Source organism: Corvus hawaiiensis, chromosome 3 (genome assembly GCF_020740725.1).
Source record: "Corvus hawaiiensis isolate bCorHaw1 chromosome 3, bCorHaw1.pri.cur, whole genome shotgun sequence".
NCBI lineage: Eukaryota > Metazoa > Chordata > Aves > Passeriformes > Corvidae > Corvus > Corvus hawaiiensis.
Window position 1 is genome coordinate 115,386,018 of NC_063215.1, and position 20,524 is coordinate 115,406,541.

A 20,524-nucleotide genomic window follows, 5' to 3' on the forward strand; every position below is an offset into this window, starting at 1 on the left:
GAGCTAATTAAATCAATCAAGTCACCGCCGCACTCAAACACGACCGCAGCTACCGAAGCGGTATCAGATCGGGAGCGCTTTCTCAGGCACTGTAAGTATCAAGATGAACATTTATCATGCTGTCCTTCCAGCATACATCTGCTCTCACTGCTGCCTGTTTCATTTATCATATGTTGTCACCATCCCTACCCCCAATACATCTAGGTGTCAATTAATTCTTCCCCGTGCGGCTCAAGTGCATCGCGTGGAATAATCTCTGTCTTAATATCCATCCAAGAGATGTCCTTACCCGGGAGCAGCAGCGCTCAGCCACATCCCCCAAATTACGTGGCTGTGACCGTAACCTCTCTGTTTCTTTATTGCAAGTTATTAAACCCCCAAACCACCTCCACACACTCAGGTAATTTTCAGGGGAAGCAGAGGAGATTTGGGCTTCTTTCTCCCTCTCTTCCCCCAGGCTTGACAGGATATTTGCAATGCAATTCACCAAAATAAACTTTTCTGAAAAGAGTTTCCAGGAAAACCCCTCGAGCGGATAATTGCTGTGGACCTTCAAAATGCTTTTTATGATTGATGAATATTCAAATAACAGATTTATCTCCATGTTTGCAGTACTAGGCAATGGCATTTCTGCTACACCAGCAGCCCATGTGCCTCTTGCTCCATTACCATGAGCATGCAGGAGAAGGGAAGTCTTTTTCTAAACAGGAGCATCGTCTCTCATTATATTATAACATTTGGTCTCTATTTCTCTATGTTTCTGCTCTGTCTGGCTAACTCTCCTTTTTATTTACAAATCAGCTATATTAATGTGCTTTAATTTCAACACGGGTTGTTTATTTTAGAGATGAATCAGTTGGCAAAGGGAAGAAACCCTGCCTGAACAGAAAGCAGCACCAACTCCAACACCATATATACGCTTGTCTTTATTCAATAGCAGACTTAAAATTAGTGGGTTTTTGACTTCACAGACATACCTTGTGGCATTTTTAATGTTTTAATTATAAAAATACTGACTTGCAGGTCAGAGAGGGAGCAGTTAACTAATGCAGTGTTAATTTCTTGCCAGCCTGTGGCCATGGAAGTGCATCCCCTGCCCTGTCACCATGGAGAAGAGAGGTGGGGCAAAGTCCCTGCACGTTTCCCAGAAAGAAGGATGTGGAGGAAACACATGCATGGAAGCAGAGTCCCTGGGAAGAGCCACACTGATAATCTGTGTGGAATCTCAGCCCAAAACAAAAACAGTTACATAAAGAACACCTCATTAGAGGTAACAGCAGTGGGTCACAAACCAGAAATTTCCACAAGGGGTGTAAATGCCCAGATGAATTTGCAGGTGGTTTTATCCTGGCTCTGCAGGAGTAAAGGGCATGTAAATAACCCTGATGGCTTGATTTATCCAAACCCGGCACTCTGGGGAAAAAAGCAAGTAATGCTCCAAATAAACTGCCTTACACTGGCTTGAGACAGACTCAGGCTGAACAGGGAATCAGTTCTTATCCCTCTGTGCAAAAGGCTTTCAGAGCCTCATCTGAACACAGCCAGGAATAATAATTTGGGTCATTATTATTAATTATTGTAGCTGTATGCAAGCTCCCAGCAGAGATGAATGCCTGGGGTCCCTTTTCACCCATCATCCAGCTGTAGAAGGACCCAAGAGATGAAATCAAAGCTTTCTATGTCAGAAGAGATGACAGCATATCATTAGGCATTACCATACAGGAAAGCAACCAGCATTTTCAGTCCCTGTGACCTCTCTGGGTACAAAGAGCAAGAGGGTTTTTTCTTTCCTTCTTCCATACCCAATTCCTTCCACCACAGAGCACACAAAGTTAAAGGTGCTGCAGAAGAGACAAGCAGGGCGTTTCCCTGCTTTAAGCATTGCTACTCACAGAGCAGCAGCCAAGCTTGCCCTAGGAAAACATTCAGGAGAGCTGATCATGAAGCAGAAAAATCTGCAAGAAAAGGTGGAAATCTCAATACATTTGCAATATTTGCTTATTCTGGTTTTTGCATATTGACACTCTCCTTCCTATGTCTGAAAGAATGAATTTTTTGCCAAACTCCCATTTTCTATAGCAAGAGTCATATGGGGAACAAAGCCTCACTCCTTGTGGTGATGATCACAGAGACCTGACATCCAAATCCCAAGTTCCACGTAATGCTACATCTCACAGAGAAACTTCAGTTCTGACCCCACCACATCAGTTTGCTCATCTGATACATCCCTGCATCTCTGTGTTCTCTGCAGCAATTTAAAGGCCACGGCAGACTTGTTCATCGAATAAATACATTTGACTGCACAGGTCTCTCCAACTTCAGAGAGGATCAATGAAATTCTTTCCTTAGAGGAAGGAGTTTGATGAAATTCTTGGTTTAATCCTCCTAATATCATTTAGTCGAGTAAATTTGTGTGACTAAAAGGATTTGGTCAGTTGAAGGCATTTCATCAGGCGCATACACATAATTCTAGTGACAAAGTGATTTTTTGTCAACAAAATACTTCCTGGCACACGTACAGAAGTTTGTTTAGCAGTGAGCGAGTACACAGTAAAGGCAGGAATCAGATCATGAAGATTATGCTGTTATAAAGAGACAAGAAGGAGAGAGAAATTATCTGTTTGGTGCCAGACTGTGGGAAGTAGTTTACATGAGAGGAGAAGGAGTTTACAAGGCAGCATCAGCTTCCTGTGGGCCTTTACTGTTGGCATAAATCAAATCACCGACACAAAGCCATGGTCACATTGCACAGGGGTTTCGCTTCCTACTCTGCTTTTGATCCTGCAGTCAGTAGATCTGTTTAATGTCTTAATTGCAAACTCCTCTGGTCTTTATCCAATATTTCTTCTGGTTATTAGTGTCTGGCATCAGAAACACGCAAATAAGGCGATGGAATTCTTTCGCCTTTTGCGTAGCATCATGCTTTCATCTAGGCAGCTTTGAAAAAGCACCAGCAGTCGAACCTTAGCCTCAACACTGAAAACCTGAGGATATTGCAAGAAAAATCCCTCTGGGCAGAGTGTCTGGGGCCCAGGAGCCATAGAATCATAGAATGGTTTGGATTGGTAGGGACCTTTAAAGGCCCTCCAGTCCAACCCCCTTCCACTAGACCAGGCTGGTCAGAGCCTTGTGCAGCCTGGCATTGAATGTTTCCAGGGATGGGCCATCTTGCAGAAAACAGGCTGACGTCTATGGCCAGGACAGGTCAGGGCAGAGAGCTGGGTGCTGTATCAAGCAATTCAAAAGTACAGGGAAAAGAAGAAAAAGCAGGGAGGGAGAACACAGCTGCCCAGTTCCAAGGAAGTGGAGATGCAAGGGGCAATATGCAGGAGCAATGAAAGGAGTTTCCTACAGCGAAAATGGAGTGCACAAGAATAAAAACAAACAAAAGAAGCAGTGAAGTTAACAGCAGAGAACAGAGCTATTAAACATCACCTGTCCTCAGAGATGCTGGCAGGCAGAGGAAGGAGGAAATCTCAGAGCAGATTTATTTATTTATTTGGTGGAAGTGCTTTTGATTTCCCAGCCGTGCAAGAGCACCAGCAGGAACCTCCAACCAGGGAGAGGCCGGGCAGCGCATGTCAGTGTTTGTCACATGCGTTAGGGTGGAGCAGCTTCTCCTGAGCCTTCAGGGTGCTACGGAAACTTTTTCCTTTCCTGATCCTGAAGTCAACAGAGAAGCAAGGGAGAGATCCAGAGTGCTGTGGTCAAGAAAGCGCCTTTCATAGATCAGAAACCTTATTTGTGACATGAAAGGACATGAGGTTCCTACAGGACTTCGGAGCTGAGTTTTGCCTGCCTCCTGCTGAGGCCTGCTGTGTCCCCAGCACTTGCCGTTTCCTCCTATACCTCACAGTGCCACACAGCAGCTGTCACTCACTGACCCATCTCTTCCAGCACACCCTCTCTTCAAGATACCACATAAAGTTATGCACTCCTACATTAATTCTGAAGCCTTTGAGCTGTACTTGGGAGTTTGCAAGGGGAGCTGAAGTCTTCTGATAGGAGGAGCTTAACCAAGAAACCCTGGTTTTCACATCTGGCAAGCAGGGTTTACATATCTGGGTAAGTATCATCCAGGAGAGAAATTAAATTAGTCGCATCCTTCTTCCTCCAGAGCAGCACTTCAGCTGAAGCTGTAATGAAGAAAAATCTCACAAACTAGCCACTGGCAACCAGAATCATTTGTCTGCTATCAATCCAGAGTGTGATTTAATGGGGTGGAAAAGCAGGCACAAGTCCCTCTCTAGGTTAGGGAAACTTCACCTTGTCCTTATGGGTTCCGCTGGCCCTATCCTGCTTCCATGCCACTCTGTGCATCCCCAGCTCAAGCCCTGCATTTCACCTCCAGGTGCCCTGAGAGGGTGTCTATACCCCTAGAGCCAGCACTACTCACAAGAGAGGAAAGTCCTCAGGACTTGTGAGAAGGGGAGATTGTTCAGTTCTGTGCTCAGTTGCTGAACCCAAAAGCCCACAGGTTTAATCTCAGTCTGCCACAAAATGCGAAGAGATTCAGAATTCATCAGGCAATTTTTGCCAACTCTCACACCCAAACATTTGCTTTGGAAAAGGGTTTGCCCTCACTCTGCTTGCTGACATTTGCATCTCTACACCAATAATTGAAAGCTGCAGCCTCACCACAAAACACCTTGAAATTTATGACTATTGTCATCAACAGGAACTGCAAAATTAAAACCCAAGACCCTTCCTCCCATCAGTTTTTCCATCCACAAGCCCAGCTCTGCCTAAATCATGCAAAAGCCATAAGAAAGAGCTGCATCTACCAACCCATAAATCCCAGCTGTCCTGTCTCCCCAGCCTAATGCCAAGTGATAAAGATGCCCCAGAGTTTATGTGGCTGCCACAGCCCCCCTCCTCCCCCCTTTGTTGATTGTATACATAAATAAAACCACAATGATCTCATTTGAGTCCCTTAACCAGCAAAAGCAGGAGCTGGGAGCCCCAGCCAGTCTAGCTGGAGCGACTCACAGTGATTTTTGATTGAGGCTGACTATTAGCAGATACAATTAAGATGCCGCTTCAGTTTAAAGATGAATTGGCCATGCAGCGACAAATTGTGAATGCTTATTGCTGCCATGCTGAGGCAGGTAATCAGGGAATGAAGTTGTAATTGTGGCACCTCTTGTTTTCCTCCTGCTGGAGCACAGAACGCGAGATTCAATTTAACAAACAATTTGCCACACGGCTCATCCCTGCTGGGTGGGAAAACAAGGCTTGCTGGTGAGGCTTCCTTTGAGTTCTGCTCCTTTTTAAACCTGTTATAAGCAAAACTGGCACTTGCCTTAACCTTTGCACCAAAGCAGAAAGGAAGAGGAGAAGCCCAGGAGTATTGCTGATGGTGTATTTGAGAATGTATCTTGGGCTTCTTCCAGAGATGATAAAAAAAGAAACCCCAAAACCATACTGGAAACATACTGGAAAACCCCAGAAACATACTGGAAAGTATCATCGTTCTTTTGTTGCTTTTTAGGTTGCTTTTTCTGAGCTTCTCTGGAGAAACCAGAGGGCAGCTGGGCCAACATGTTGGAGCAGCAAATGCCAATGTGGGCAAGTGGGGAGGGATTTATAGATGCCGAGAGCTGTTCTGTTGCTGTAGGAGATTCAAGTTACAGCCCCTGGATGACCTTTAAGCCAATTATTCTCCTTTTTACCCCCAAGGGAGGGAAGGACCAATTGAAGCAGCAGCTCCTCAGCAGCTGGCTTTCATCCTGCTGCAAGGGAAAGAGTGCAGACATGCTCTGCAGGGCTCAAGGGGTTGGCGTTCAAGGGACTCCAAAAAGACTTCCAATTAGAACGAGAGGTCTCCTGGACCAGACTCACAGAGCAGAGATTTCTTAGCTTTGTTTACCTCTCTTTGGAATCTATTCTTGCATACAACCACTGTCTCCAAGTTTCTAGTTCAAACCTGGCTTCTCCAATACGGCCAGTTCCATGGAGGAGTTACAGCCAGCCCTTACAAACTCTTCCTGCTTCACTGTTGTTAGTGATTCATAACCAAGCAACTTATTTAAATCCCCAAATCGCAGCAATTTTATTAGGTTTCTTTAAGGCTAAAGATGTATTTACATGTTTTGAAATCTCAGAGCCAACCAGGACCAGCTGCTCTTGTTACTTTAGGATGTACACATTAGCATCACCTTTTTCATCAAAGGGAAGACAAAGAAAATTGTCTTCCAATTGCTAGTCTGACCTAGGAAATGAGGGCATCAGCTGTCACAGAGAGGCCCCTCTTTTTATCAGTTTGTAAGTGGCTCAGGTTTTCGTCCTCACAAACCTACAGGAATCATAGAAATCAGAGAGCACACGGGAATGTTTAGTCATTGGTAACTGCAGAGGCTCTGATAGAAACCTTATCGAAAAGAAAAATTACAGAAAAGAGCATCTTCTATTTTCCTTATTTTTTTTTTTCCCTCTAAGTACTGCTGGTCATGGTCTGCAGAGAAGATATTTTCTTGCCTACAAGCAAGAAACATGGATCCAGCATCAGCTGGATCCTGCTCTTCACCCCTTATCAGCCTTGGAAAAGCCCCAAGGCAGTCAACAGCACAATTTGATGGTACTTCAGGCAGGTGGAAATCAAAGGAGTGAAAAACTCATCTAATTAAAGTTTAGTGTTTGGACAGAGGCATGAGCTCTGTGCTCTAACAAAGCAGGAAGCAGAGAAGCACAAATGTTTTGCAATTTGTATGTGAGCAGTGCTGGGTACTTGGGGGAGGATGAGGGTGATTTTCTTTTAAGGGAATGATCTGCACTTCGGGAATGCTCCTCTCCAACATCTCCCAGGCAGCAGCCAGCCTGGCCTTATTGCAGAGCTTTCCCTTGCCCAAATGTCTTGCAAGAGACCAAGCACTGGCCCAGATGTGGTATCCATTACAGGGCAAGCATTCTGAGACAAGATGATGCCTCCTTATCAATTCTTATTAAATAGCCACCATTGCACTATGAGGTTTCGTTTGTTGCCCTGCTGTTACAAAAAACCAAGACTAAACTTACTCTTAAGTAGCTATCTCGCCTCTCCCAGCTGATAATTAACACATCTGACTCTTCTAGAAAAGTTATCCATAGGTTTCCATTTAAAGGAGCACAGAACAAAGAGCAAGGCAGTGTTTGGACCCACCCCAGTGCATATATTGAATGTAAAGCTTTTGGGCTGTTCAAATGAGTGTTTCAGGTGTGCTGATTTTGGTGTGAAGGCTGCACCTTGAGGCAGCCCCACAGCTGAAGCCCCGAACAGAGAGAGTACTGCAGAAAAGGTTTCTGGAGTTATTTAGCAGCTGGATAAGGAAAGGAATAGCAGGTGCTTGGTTTGTAACCCCTGCCTGCCCCTTGACAGCAGGAGCTGCTCCCTGGGAAAAGCTTAAGAGCTGTAGGTTTAGATCAGCAGGAAGGGTACAGACACGGAATTCATAATGTCTCCTTCAGGCTGCCCCAGGCACCTAATTCAGGTGCAGATTACAAGAAAAAGAGGCCTCTGTGTCCCAGAAGGCACCCCTCTTTGATACCCCGAGTTAGCTAGAGACAGACACGGCAAATATCCTTCCTTTCTGACACAGGCAGGTCATGTTCAGTGCTCTGCTGTACAGCTGGGCAGGGAAATCAGGCAGAGCAAGGTCGAATGGCTCACCTTGCAAATGCTGGCATGAATACTTAATCTCTCTCCTGTGAGCAGTCTCACCAGCTTCAATACAGCTGTAGATATTTAATCAAGAAGAGAAAAGATCTTTAACCCTCTGCCTGCCTCCAAAGGGACTTGGGGGTGGGAGACAGAGAGCACAGTCCCTCACCTGAGCCACCCCCACCTGCAGCAGCCTCCTGCAGCACAACTCCAGCACCAACCTGAGCATCACCACCACAATGTTTTCAGTTACACAAAGCCCTGGCAGAGCCGAATCTTTCTGCTTTTAACACACAAAAGGTTGCAATCACATTTCCTGGCAAACCACTCCTATTATCCCAAGCCCCAGACACTGCAGTTAATGTTCTCCAATTCAATAAACCATCAATTCAACCACCACACAGGGAAAAATGCTAAAAAAACCCCTCAAAACAACCTCACACAATAAAAAGACAAAAAAGCTCCCTTACCCCTTTGGGCTTGCTCCTTGCAACATGGGTGAGTTTCCTGGCCCTGAAGAGATGCCACACTTCTCCCAGCCAAGGAAAAACTCACAGGCACCCCAACCTGAGGCCACAGTAGATTGGGCAGCCCTAAATCCATTCCCACCTCCAGTTCCCCCCAGCCTCGGCCAGCTGCTGAGTGATTTAGGAACCCCTCCTCTTCTCCCTCCTCCTCATTCTTCTCCTCCTCCTCATCATCAGTGAGTGGGAGCAGACACTCGTGCAGCCTTCAGAGGTACCACCCCAAACCAGCCCTTGTTTCTGAAAGCAGTAGCTGTCCTCTTTAAGGACACCCACCTGTGCTGCCCCTTCAAGACACGGAGAGGGCCCCAGGGCTGAGCTTCCAAAAGTCTGTTGAGAACCACTAAAAATGGTATTTGTGCCTTAGTTAGAGCTGAGGAAAAGCAATTCCTAAGTCAAGCTGCTCAAGTTTGTCATATCATAGAAACACAAGCCCTGCTGAATCATAATCCACTGGTTTTATCTTCTTGGGGCAGGAGACAAAGTTATACAGAAAATGTTGTCTATAGACATCTCTATTTGGAAACGAATGCATATGTTACTGCACTAAATTGTCTCAGCTAAAGGAGATGGAAATTAGATCATTTAAAAGCAGAGAGCTCTCCCGTATTGTTTCAGCAGAATCATCTCTTTTACATAGCCAGGCAAGGGGCTCATTTTGGGGGAAAACAAACACATCTTTTATGATTATGGCCATTCAAAGCTGTTTCTTGCACTCTAAATTGTTGCACATGAAGGATCAATGGCGGTCCCAGAAGATGATTTAATTAAAAACTCCTCCTTTTTCAAGTTGAGATCTGCAAAACCTCTCCCAATGGCTGATGGATGATTTGCTATTACCTTGCCTGCTTTCTTTTTAATATTTTTTTTTCAGAATTTTAATTGCTGCCATTTGAGGATTATTGATTACCTGTAATTGCTCCTTTTCTCAGGCATCTCCCTAGTCATCTCCAGCTAAGTGATCTCTGCAAAAGACAAAAGCAGAGTGCTTCAGAACCTAATGGTTTTCCGTGGCTGTTAAGGAACACTGATAGCTTGATACCTGGACGTTGCATCGGCCTGAACTTTGAAAGTGGTTCAGCCTGAAAATTCCTTTTCCTCAAGAAAAGACACTAAAAGCACTGAAAAACCTTTTTATACACCAGTCACATTAAACAGAAACTAGACCAATGAAGTCTTTACAGCACAGGACACAGCAAAGAAAAATCCCCCCCTGCCTTCCAGAGCAGGCAATCACTTCACATTGATGCCATTCCCACAGCTCACAGGCATTGAGGGATCCAAGGCACAGCCCCAGATCCAGAGGAACTGGACCAAAGGGGGTTTTATTTTTTAAGCTCCTAATTCTGTCTGCACCGAACAGCCCATTAAACAAAGAAGTTTGCTCAATTTACCAGTGCTCAGCTCACAAGCTGCTGAGAGCTTGGACTTGGTTCTGGATTCTGCAGGAGCTGGAGACACACAGCTGTTTCCCACCCCCTTGTCTTATTTACAATCCAAATTCCATGGAAATGTTTAAAACATGCAGCAGAATCATCCAGTGCAAAGCTCATTTTCCTCCTTAGGTCTTTTTATTTGCATTTCAGGTACATTTAAAAGCTCACATTTCAAAACACAGGGTCAAATGTGCTGTTACACAAGGGAGCATCAAGTGCAACAAGCATGAAGCTGGCCTTTGCTGCAGGTTTAAGGTAATGCTTTCAGTTTAGTCTGAGAATTACGATCTCAGATTACAGCAGAGGATCCTGTTAGAGTTGATCTGACAATTCTGGTGTACCTTGGTATAAAGATAGCCTGATTAAACAAAAAACCCACCCTGCATCGTTAATTTCACAGCAATTATTTTTAGAAACTGATCATCAGCTAAGTGGGAGTTCATTACCAGATTTTGTCTAGAAATAAGTTTCAGATAGTGAGTGCCTGCCCACAAGACTTAAATAACAAAAACTATGAAACGTGTTGGTAGAAATTTGAGAAATTATTTCCTTTAATTTTTTTCCCAGCACGCCCTGACACTGAGCTCCAGCCCAGTGGGAAGACAACACCATGCTCAGCTCTGCCCTGGCCCCGCCACTGCAACCAGGTACCACTGTGCCATGGGACATCCCTCTTCCCTCTGCCCTGGGAAAATTGGAGACAAGAAGCTGGAGCAGTCAGGGGCTGCAGAAGCTTTGGCCCCAGCGCCCTGCGATGAGCTCACAGACCCAGCAAACCTTCCCGTGGCATAACTGTGGCAGACCACTTGTAAAGGATACTGCTGGAAATGTAAAGGAAAGTGTAGCAGGCAGCAGGGAGACATATGAAGGGAATCTTGGATATCTAATCTGGTTGGAAAAGATAGCTTGGGTAGGCAACTAATTGGGAGCCATGGGAAAAGCTTTCCCGGCTGCACGCAGCAAGCAGCTCAGGGAGGAAGGAGCTACAGGTTTTCTGCAAGAAAAAGCTGACTGTTAAACTGAGTACAGTACTGATGGTAAATGCATTTCATCACCAAATTATATATCTATAAAAAAAAGTACAACAGAGAAAAAGAAAAAGAAAATATGTGTGAAGCTTTCTTGGCCTTTTTTCACTTTTCTAGGGAAAATTTTCTTCCAGTACACCAGCAGATACAGCACAGGTGGGAATGTTTTCACCTAAATAATTGCCAGTAAGCTGAAGCAATTCATTTTCTTATATTTTTTTCAATAAAAAAGAAATTAAGTACTGACACTTATTTAGTGAAAGTGATGGCCTGGACAATGGTTTTGTTTTGTAACAGTGTGTTGTTTTTTTTTCTTAATACACATGAAAACAATTCTTACAGTTCTACATCCTGAAAAAGAGTTGTTTATTCTGTATAAAAAGATAAAGATTAACCATTAAATTTCTGGGGTGACCTTCATTAATAAATCTCTGCTCTGCATTGAGCAGCAGACACTCTTAAGGCACGTGCTAGCAACTTCAGCTGCCTTTACTCTTGAGTGCTTTAGTCCCACAAAGGAAGACTGACATCAAAACCAGGGAAAAAAGATCATGAAAGAAATGAAGAGCTTCTTCTGGGTACAGAAGTCAACTTAAAAAGCTGGACCATCCAGTCAGTGCCAGTCATGCATTTAACAACTGCAGGGACTTAAAGAATTAAGTGGGGACAGATTCCACTTATTTTCACAATAAAGCAACATTTGGAAAGTTGTAACAGAGCAAAATGTGGCATAGAAATAGAGGGGCAAAGAGCAGGGTTGGAAGAAAGCAACAGAGGATTTCACGGTGGACTCCATCTCGAAGGCTTACTGTAAATATTATCCCTGTCCAGGTGGGGGAAGTTTCTTGCAGTGCTTTGACAAATCATCTTTTTTCCCTTGTTGTCATCAAAATATGTTTCAAAGGATTTTTTTTTCACGTGATTCCAACTCAAAAGTCTGGCTTGAATTCTGATTCTTTGGAAGGCAATCAAATTTTTCTTTTGCCTTCAGTCAGGCCACTGTTGGGCTGAAGGGGAAGTGGATGGACAGTGAGTAGGTGTATCAACAGCAGAGAAGATAAAAGTCACTCCTGTGACTGCCATTAGGGACTTAGGGAAGCTTCAGATGGTCCCACAAGCAGGGACAGGGAGGGCCTTCTTCACATTATCTCATGTGCCCATATTAAGAGGCAGACACAGAGTCGTTGGTGTCTTCTCCCAAGTAACAAGTGATAGGACAAAGGGAAATGGCTAGAAGTTGCACCAGGAGATCTTTAGATTGGATATTAGGAAAGATTTCTTCCCTGAAATGGTTAAGCATTGACACAGGCTGCCCAGAGAAGGGGTGGAGTTGCCAGCCCTGGAGGTATTTAAAAGCCATGTAGATGCGGTGCCTGGCGTATGAGTTCATGGTGAGCCTGGCAGTGCTGGGTAATGGTTGGATTCAGTGATCTTAGGTTTCCAACCTAAATGATTCTGTGACTGTGTAAGTAAGAAGAGTGATGCAGAGCACTCTCACTGGAAAGCTGGCTGTACTAGACAGGCATCTGCATTTGATGCATTAATTCAGATGATGTGAATGTGAAACCCGTCCCTGGTGTAACGCAGTTAAAGCAAGGGCACGTGTTGGACCACCTGACTAAGCAATGTGAAAGCACATTCACTGCTAACTGAAGTAATACATCAAACCTGGACTTATTTCACCAACATCCTGGAAAAAAAACACCTTGTGGGATGGGAGAGCAGCCACTAGGTGGGATAGCAGCCTAGCAGGCAATGTGCCTGGGCGATGCCTGCACCCAGCCTTGGGCCAACGTGGCTCACGGGGTCCCACAAATGAAGCCCTGCGCTCTGTGTCAAACCTGCCTTGGCCAGGGAGCAGGTTTAGGAGACCACGGCATGTCTTGAAATATTCATGTATGTCCTCTGTAATTGCTCAGTTCACATTCTAGCGTTTTTATAGCTGTACTATTGCATAGTTCCATAACTGAACTTGCCACATTTTCGAACATCCTAACAGGGCTGTTTCAGAGCTCGAACAAAAACTGTAATACCACAGTAAAAGAAATGGACAAAACACTTGGAATCAAAGAATCTGGCTTAATTTGGATCAGAAGGAATTTGACCTGTAGATTTTTCTTCTATGCTTTATGGAGTAAGGGAAAAAAAAAGTGATAGTCCCGCTTTAATATTTACGACACATCTTTCATGCATCTTTAATGGCCTTGTTTATAAAAAATGCATTAACTGTTCTGTTTTGCTTCAGGCTGGGGGGATCCCTTACAGGATAGGCAGCTTAATTTGGATCTTAACAGTGACAATGTTCCACGAATTAATGTATCTGGGAGACAAACTCCAGGGCAAAGATGTAAGAGCGGGAGCTTGGCCTTTGCACATGAATATTCTTAAGGAGAAAGGAAAAGGTTTTTTCCCTCCTTACAGTTTAAAGTAGATCAGAAAGCTCCCCAAAAGAGCAAGAGGGAAGACAACTGCTAAGTAGGGCATGTAGTGACAGGACAAGGGGGAATGGCTTCAACTGTCAAAGGGCAGGGTCAGATTAAATATTAGGAAGAAGTTCTTCCCTCTGAGGGTGGTGGGGCCCTGGCACAGGTTGTCCAGAGAAGCTGTGGATGCCCCATCCCTGGAAGTGTCCAAGGCCAGGCTGGATGGGGCTTGGAGCACCCTGGACTAGTGAAAAGTTACCCTGCTCACGGCAGGGGTTTGGAACTGGATGGCCCTTAAGGCCCATTCCAAACCAAACCATTCCATGATTCCATGGCATAGATAAAATAAGGCTTAATAAATAACACCACCTTACACAAACACACACACACAGAGTTTTTGTATGTTTTGGGTTTTCCTTTCTCAGATTTTTATATATGGAATTGTTGAATTCCCCTTGTTTCTCTTTGCACAAGAAGGCTTTGTACTAGAGGGTAGGGATTGGGCTGTCCCAAACCCACCTGCAGGCCAAATGATCGATTACCCTCACATCTACTCCCTCCCAGGAGCCTCTGTGGCGCTGCAAACCTTGCTTCCATTGACAGGTTGCCATAAAAAAAATCCATATAGGCAATTAGAGTTCATATAAGAAAAGGCTTTACACCGAGGCTTCCACTTGACTGTGCCAGGTAACAGAAATTGATTTCTGCAGGTTAACATTTAGTGATAAGTTGGGCACATACGTATGTAATAAATGGTAATGTATCCATAGTACTTTGGTAACAGTGAAGATGCTCATTTGGCAGGAGAGGCTGAAAATGCCTCTTACATGAGTTAAGGATCAAGAATCTGTAATCCTAAAGAAAATGCAGGAGTGAAATATTATTAAATCCCAGGCAAATCCCCAACAAGCTGTACAATACCAAGGCAAGCACATTTCTTTCAACCATAATCCTGTTCCGCAAAAGCAGTCTGAGGATATAGGGGTTGTTTAAGAAGTCAGGAGGGTGTGAATAGATCACTCTGACAACTAAATTAAGGATGAAAAATATTTTTGGGCATCATAGCATTGATTTCCCTTCCAGTGAGAGCCTCACCTGCCTCTGAATCTCTAATAGTAAAGATTATGGATCAACATGGAAAGACTATTCCAGAGGATCCAATGTACCTTTCAGTGTGCAGAAGAATGAATTTGATTTCATAGCATTTTCAAAAGGATTTAGAATTACAAAACTAAATCAGAATTATTTTTGTGTATGAAGCGATAAAGATGAGAGATACCCTGCTGAGCCTGGATTGCCGAAGTCCTCACTAGAAAACAACCATATATTAACGATTTTCAAATACAGAGCCACAACAAGCTAAAGTGTAGCAGGAAGGAATCATCATAACATTTCAGAAACTGCTGCTGGCACTGGCTGCTGTAATTTCTCACTTGTAACAATCAGGCATTATAAGGGAACTTGTACTTTGGAAAGAACCAGCTCTGTCTCTTACACTGTGACAAGTCAGGCTCAGCTAAAAATAGCAACCATCAAGGAAAAGAAAATAAATGCATTCCATGCCACCCTTTAAAAAGTCCTTTGTCCCCCCACTAATTTTGGCTGAAAATCCCCACAGAGCCCTGCACACTGCAGGACACCACAAAGGGTCTCTGTGTCTCCAGACTCACATGGGCTTATACTTAAAAGAAATGCTGCAGTTGTTGAGCAACGGGCACAAACTCAGCCTCTCTGTGCCCCCTCCTCAGCACCACTTCTGCTCCTCCTTGCCCCTTGCACCTCATTTTCTTACAAGATCAGTTTGGGATGTGCAGGTTAAGAGCTCAGGATTTCCTTGGGCTTAGGAGATGTAAGAGCAAAGCGTGGCAGTGAGAGCCTTTGACAGGCTGAGAAGTGATGTGTTGGTCTCACAGGAAATCTGACATGAGACCTGAGCCCCTGTGTGCTCATGCCATGGGTGCATCATTATTCTTTCTCAGCACCAAGAGAGATGTCAGTCACACGGCTAAAGGACACAGGAGAGCCATGGGAACGAGAACCCTCTACAGTGGCAAGGTTTCATGCTGTTTCTTTTATTTTTTGTCTGGCAAGTGTAATATATTTCACCAGAAGGTGGGAAAGGACTTGGAACAAAACTGATCTTGGCTGAGCAAACATTTGACAACGTTCTGTGGGAAACAACCATCTGTCTTGGGAGATATCAACTCCAGGAGATATTGATGGCACTAAAAATATCTGCCTTAGTCCACAGTCCCACGGCATTCAGTTTTCAAGCGTGGAAAGCTTCAATCCTTCAGCAGTAAACCTTTTTATTTATTTTTATTTTTGGAGTGTTGACTTACCAGGTGGGGACTGAAAGGCTCTGATTTGTTCAAGATGCAGCCACACAAGTTTTTGGTGCCTGAGCTGTGTAGAAACTACAGAGGAGCTGTAGAGAGATAATTAATATGGATTAAATGGAAAAAGGGCTTTATGCTCTGCTTCACAAGTACAGACCGTACACAGAGATGGATGTCTCTATCTCAGAAGAGCTTCCTAGAGCAGTTTGGCAGGCTGGTTTCTTCTAAGAAACATGAGAGGAGAGAAAAAAAAAAAGTACTCTTTGAAAGAAACTTTAAAAACATACCATGAATTCAAAACAGCTCTTCTCTCCTCACTGACAAAGAGGCTAATGGATTTATTGAAGCTGAGAAACAGTCCCCATCCCATGAATCATCAAGATTTAGACCATTTCACCTTCCATGTGTCACTAAAAATTAAGATAATCCAAAGTTTTACAAGGGAAAAGTGAAGATGGGGCAGGTTAACTCCACCAGTGGATGTTCTGCACAGAAGTTGGCACATCCATTTTTGTATCTGTGATTTGCCGGTCTCCTGCTGCCCAGGCAGGTGCTTTTCCATGGGCCTGTGAAGTAAATAATAGCTATTTTTACCACAAACTGGAGATCTTACTCCAGGACATATTCCTTTTTGGAAAAGGCAGTCTCTTGGCCATCAGGGGTCTCTGTGGGGAATATCAGAGATGAGAGGATTACAGGCAAAGCCTTGAGTTGTTCCATATCTGCTCCAGTGTGTCCTGCTCACTGTACCTGTGGTTTGTGCAAACTGCCCACCACAGCCACACCAACATCCACATCTCCTCACAAAGAGTTCCAGCTGCAGCAAGAACAAGATACTCGGTCCATGGGAACAACCTGCATTTTGCTCCATAAAGCCCTACCCCATCATATATCCTGGGATAATTTTTAGGGCTGGTTATTTTGTTTTTTGTCGTTTTCTGGTGGTTTTCTCCTTTTGGGAAGGTTTTATTAAGCAGTGTCTGAATTGGGTTGTTTTAGGTTACAATGTAAGATGTAACCAAAAGTATGTCTTCTATCACCATCTGTTAAAACCAGGTGGGGCAGTGTTCTTTGTCTCTTCCATGACACATCCCTGATGACTCCCACTGGAGAGGTATTTTTCTGTTAATGGGCCATCCAGCCTCACTGCATGACTCATAAAATTACATCATCCCATTGTGAGATGCTCCGCCCAGGGGGAGGAACCAAGCATTCCATCCTGGATATAATCTGAGGTTTGGAACACCACAGTCAGCCCTTACCTACTGGATTCCCAGAGGACAAGAGCTACATAACCACCATTGGACCGTCAGAGGAAGACCAAACCCTTTACAGGATCACAGTTTCAACAGAACCACACCTGTCACTTCAGGATGACTGCAGCCACCATCTAATTGGACTGCTACCACCACCCTGACCGACAGGGTGTCAGGTTGTATTCTGTCTCTGTTAGATTAAGCCAGTGTTTTCTGCCTTTTTTTTAAATTTTCCTATTAAATTGTAGTTCTCACTTGGAGTCTCCCACTGCTTTGTTTTCAGACTAGTACATGGGCTTGTGGTTGTTGCCCAGGAGAGCCAATAACCAGTGCCATGCACTTGTACCAAGAGCAAGGACAAATGATTCTTCCTGCTGACAACCCCCTGCCTCCAGCAACTGCCCACCACGAACCCTGCAGCCAGATCCGCCTTCTCCATCTTTAGTGCCTGCCAAAGAGGACTGCTGTTCTGTGGCCATCCAACGGGATCCATGCAGAATGCCCTGCAGAAGGATGACTGTTCAGTACAGTCAAAGGAGCAAAAGGAATAATACTAAACTCAGTCAGATACTGCAGTAATGGAGGTGGAAAATGCAATGACTGCTTCATCCAGATACACTCAGGTGGATAAAGAAAAGGGGGTGTCCCAGAAGTACAGGGACAGATTTTACAGAAAAGGAGAATTTCCACTTCTGGAGTAGTTTAGGAAAAAACCCACAATAAAACACTTCAGGAAACAGTAGCTTCATGGAATACTGAATACTACACGTCGGGTAAAGGGAGTCAGGGTTTGTTTCCTGGGCAACTGGGGAACCATAAAAATACTGGATCACAGATAGGAAAGAAGTGGAAACACCTGAAATAGGAAGGCAAGCAGGAGAAGGGATTTCTTCCTGCAGATATAGCAAGAGAAGGAGACAGGAGGCTGATAGGATGCATGCTTTTTAATGATTTTTTTTTTTTTTTTTAAAGTTGGGTTTATTTGCATGACAGCTCTGAAATAGGACAAAGTACAGAGAAGGGCAATGCTGCATAATGTGAACGAGGAAAGGGAACTGTTTGTCTTTTTCATTTAAATGCATGAAAATTTCTGTGAGGTCTGTGTGTGTTGAGAGGAGGGGTATGAATTTAAAAAAATTATGCTGAAGTAAATGATGACTCCAGTGGGAGAACAAACTCAAGCTGAAGGCTCATAAGCACAGCTGAAATTAGGAACTGTGCTAATAGTCTCAAGCTGTGTTTCAGGTTGATGTTGAGTGGGGCACTGACTCAACAAACATATCAGCAAGACAGAATTTAACACCAGAAAACCCTCTGTAGCTCTTTAGAAATTAAATGTGAGGCTATGGTCATGGGGACCTGGCTGCAGGGATGGGATGGATGCAATTGCTGTGGAATGGACCTGCCCATCCACAGGGATCTCCTGACTCCACTGAGGTGGGTGTCCAGGGGTGGTGAGATGCCAAACTGTCTCTAAGAGTCACATCCTGCTGATCCTCTCTGCCTCCCCCATCCCACTCTTTTTCCCGGGTACCAGCACTGCCCTGCAAGGGAAGGATGCAAACTGGCAAAGTGACTTACTGGGAAAAGAGCAGAGGAATGGAAAACTGTTGGTGACTGAGGCATGGACCCAGACTGGGAATCGGAATCGTTTATTCAAAGAAATGAGCTGTTTTTATACACTTTTCCAAGGCACAGTATTTCCTTATATGGCAATTCTCACTACGTGACCTATCCCGCGTTGCCACATCAGCAGCACACTTCCTTCTATGGGGTGATCACACACTGTTCACCCGTCTGTCAGCTCCCAGCAGGTTCCTCTCCATAGGGGTCTGCCGTGTGACACCTCTTTCCCCCCAGGGTCTGCTGGACACAAGCCTCTCTGTGCTGCCATGTGCTCCTTTGTGCTGCCATGTGCCTCTGCAGGCAGGTCCCACAGCCCACAGCTCAATTCTGTGTTCTCTCCTCACAGAAAACCAGTAGATTCAGGCCTGGACATACCCATGTAGAGGACAGGCACCCCAGAGTGAAGGGACTTGGAGGTTTGGTGATGGGAGAGAAGAGCACATGCTTGGCTTCCTGCTGGTGGTGACACAGACCCCTCAATCTGTCCCCCACCACTAGGGCTGCCTGCCACCCAAGCTTGGCTGCCTTCCTCCATCCTTCATTGTGCTGGGGCCATCTGTGTGCTAAGGCAACCTTTGAGGGTGACACATAGAGAGAAAACATTTGAGAGACACTGGACTGCTGCTCAAGACCAGAAGATATCGGTGGTGCCTCACCAACAGGAATCTTGCTGGCTTTGTATCATCTTTCCCAGATGTCCAAACACAAACAGGTTTCCTTTTAGCATCTGAGGGAAGATCATCAACAAAGCACAGGCTGGTCTGAAAACAAAGGAAATTAAAATCACAGAATCACAGAATGGCCTTTGTTAGAAGGGATCTTAAAGATTATCTCGTTCCAGCCTTCTGCCATGGACAAGGACACCTTCCACTATCCCAGGTTGCTCAGAGCTCCATCCAACCTGGCCTTGAACACTTCCACAGATGAGGCATTCACAACTTCTCTGGACAACCTGTTTCAATGCCTCACCACCCTCACAGTGAATTTCTTCCTACTATCTAATCATTAGATAACTCCTTATTCCCAAATCTCCAAAAGCCAAATCCAGATGAAGCCAATTAATGTAAGGAACCACATATGGTCACTAATAATACTTGGATTTCAGTTGTCCTGGTCAAACCAAAGCATTTTTTCCACAACATCAAATACATCCTATCTGTGCATTCTTTATTCGGTAATGATTTGTTTATACAGGGATGTGGTGCACCCTGAAACATGCAGCTTACTAATTAACTCATAGCCACCTGGGATGGCAATAAGTACAACAAAACCTGGAGCAAATCCATAAGGCAGATCATGGGATGTAGATGCTTGAATCACTGAAAACAGGGAGCCTCGCTGCATTTCAAGTTGAGCACGGGGAGGCTGTCCAGGGCTGACACCTATGAGAAACCGGGCTCTGGTTGTGCAGGGAGCTGCAGGCTCGAGGTGCCCTGCCTTCAGGTTGGTTCAGTGGCAGCACAAAGATCTGCCTTTCCATATCGCATTGAAGAGCTGGAACACTTTATCCCATGGAAGAATGGCTGCCCAGTGCTGTTCCTCAAAGTTATCCTGCCAACAGACCATGGGCTGGAGGTTTTGTGATGGAGAACTACAGATCTGCCTGGGACCATTGGACCAAAGCAAAGACAAGCTAAATTTGGGTGAAAGACTTCACACTCCATGCACATACAAAAGGGCTGCTAAATTGATACAAAGCTTTCTGATATTGTACCTGCTGGATTTGAGGCCCTTGGGGGTTTACTGCCTTCCCTCCTGTGCTTCTATGAAAAATTACAATGGCTGGGTACTGCTCGTGCAGCTCCACACTGTGCATTTGCTGCTGATGGGTGAATTTAATCCTGCTGGAAATGCAGAGGTGGGCTGCAAAGGATGAGCTGTTTCCTGTCAGCATTTAAGCTCCTTTGTGCCTGCTCAAGGGCTTTGCCTAAAATCAGTGACAAACTGCCCACTTCCATACCTAATTGTCATAAACATGTGAAAACAGACCACAGCATAGTTAGCAATTCTCCCTTCATTATGCCAGTGTTCTTCTCATTGCATAATCATGATCAGCAGACACGTCATTGTCCTCTCACCATTTTCACTTTTCAAGTTTAGGTTCTCTTTCCACTAATAAGGATTAACAGAAGAAAAGAAAGAAACAACATAAACCACTGCCTTCCAAAGGCTGAGTCTGTCCATGCAGCACTGGTGACAAGCAGCCCCTGACCTGCAGAATCAGACTCTGCAGTAGCCAACAGCAGCAGAAACAAA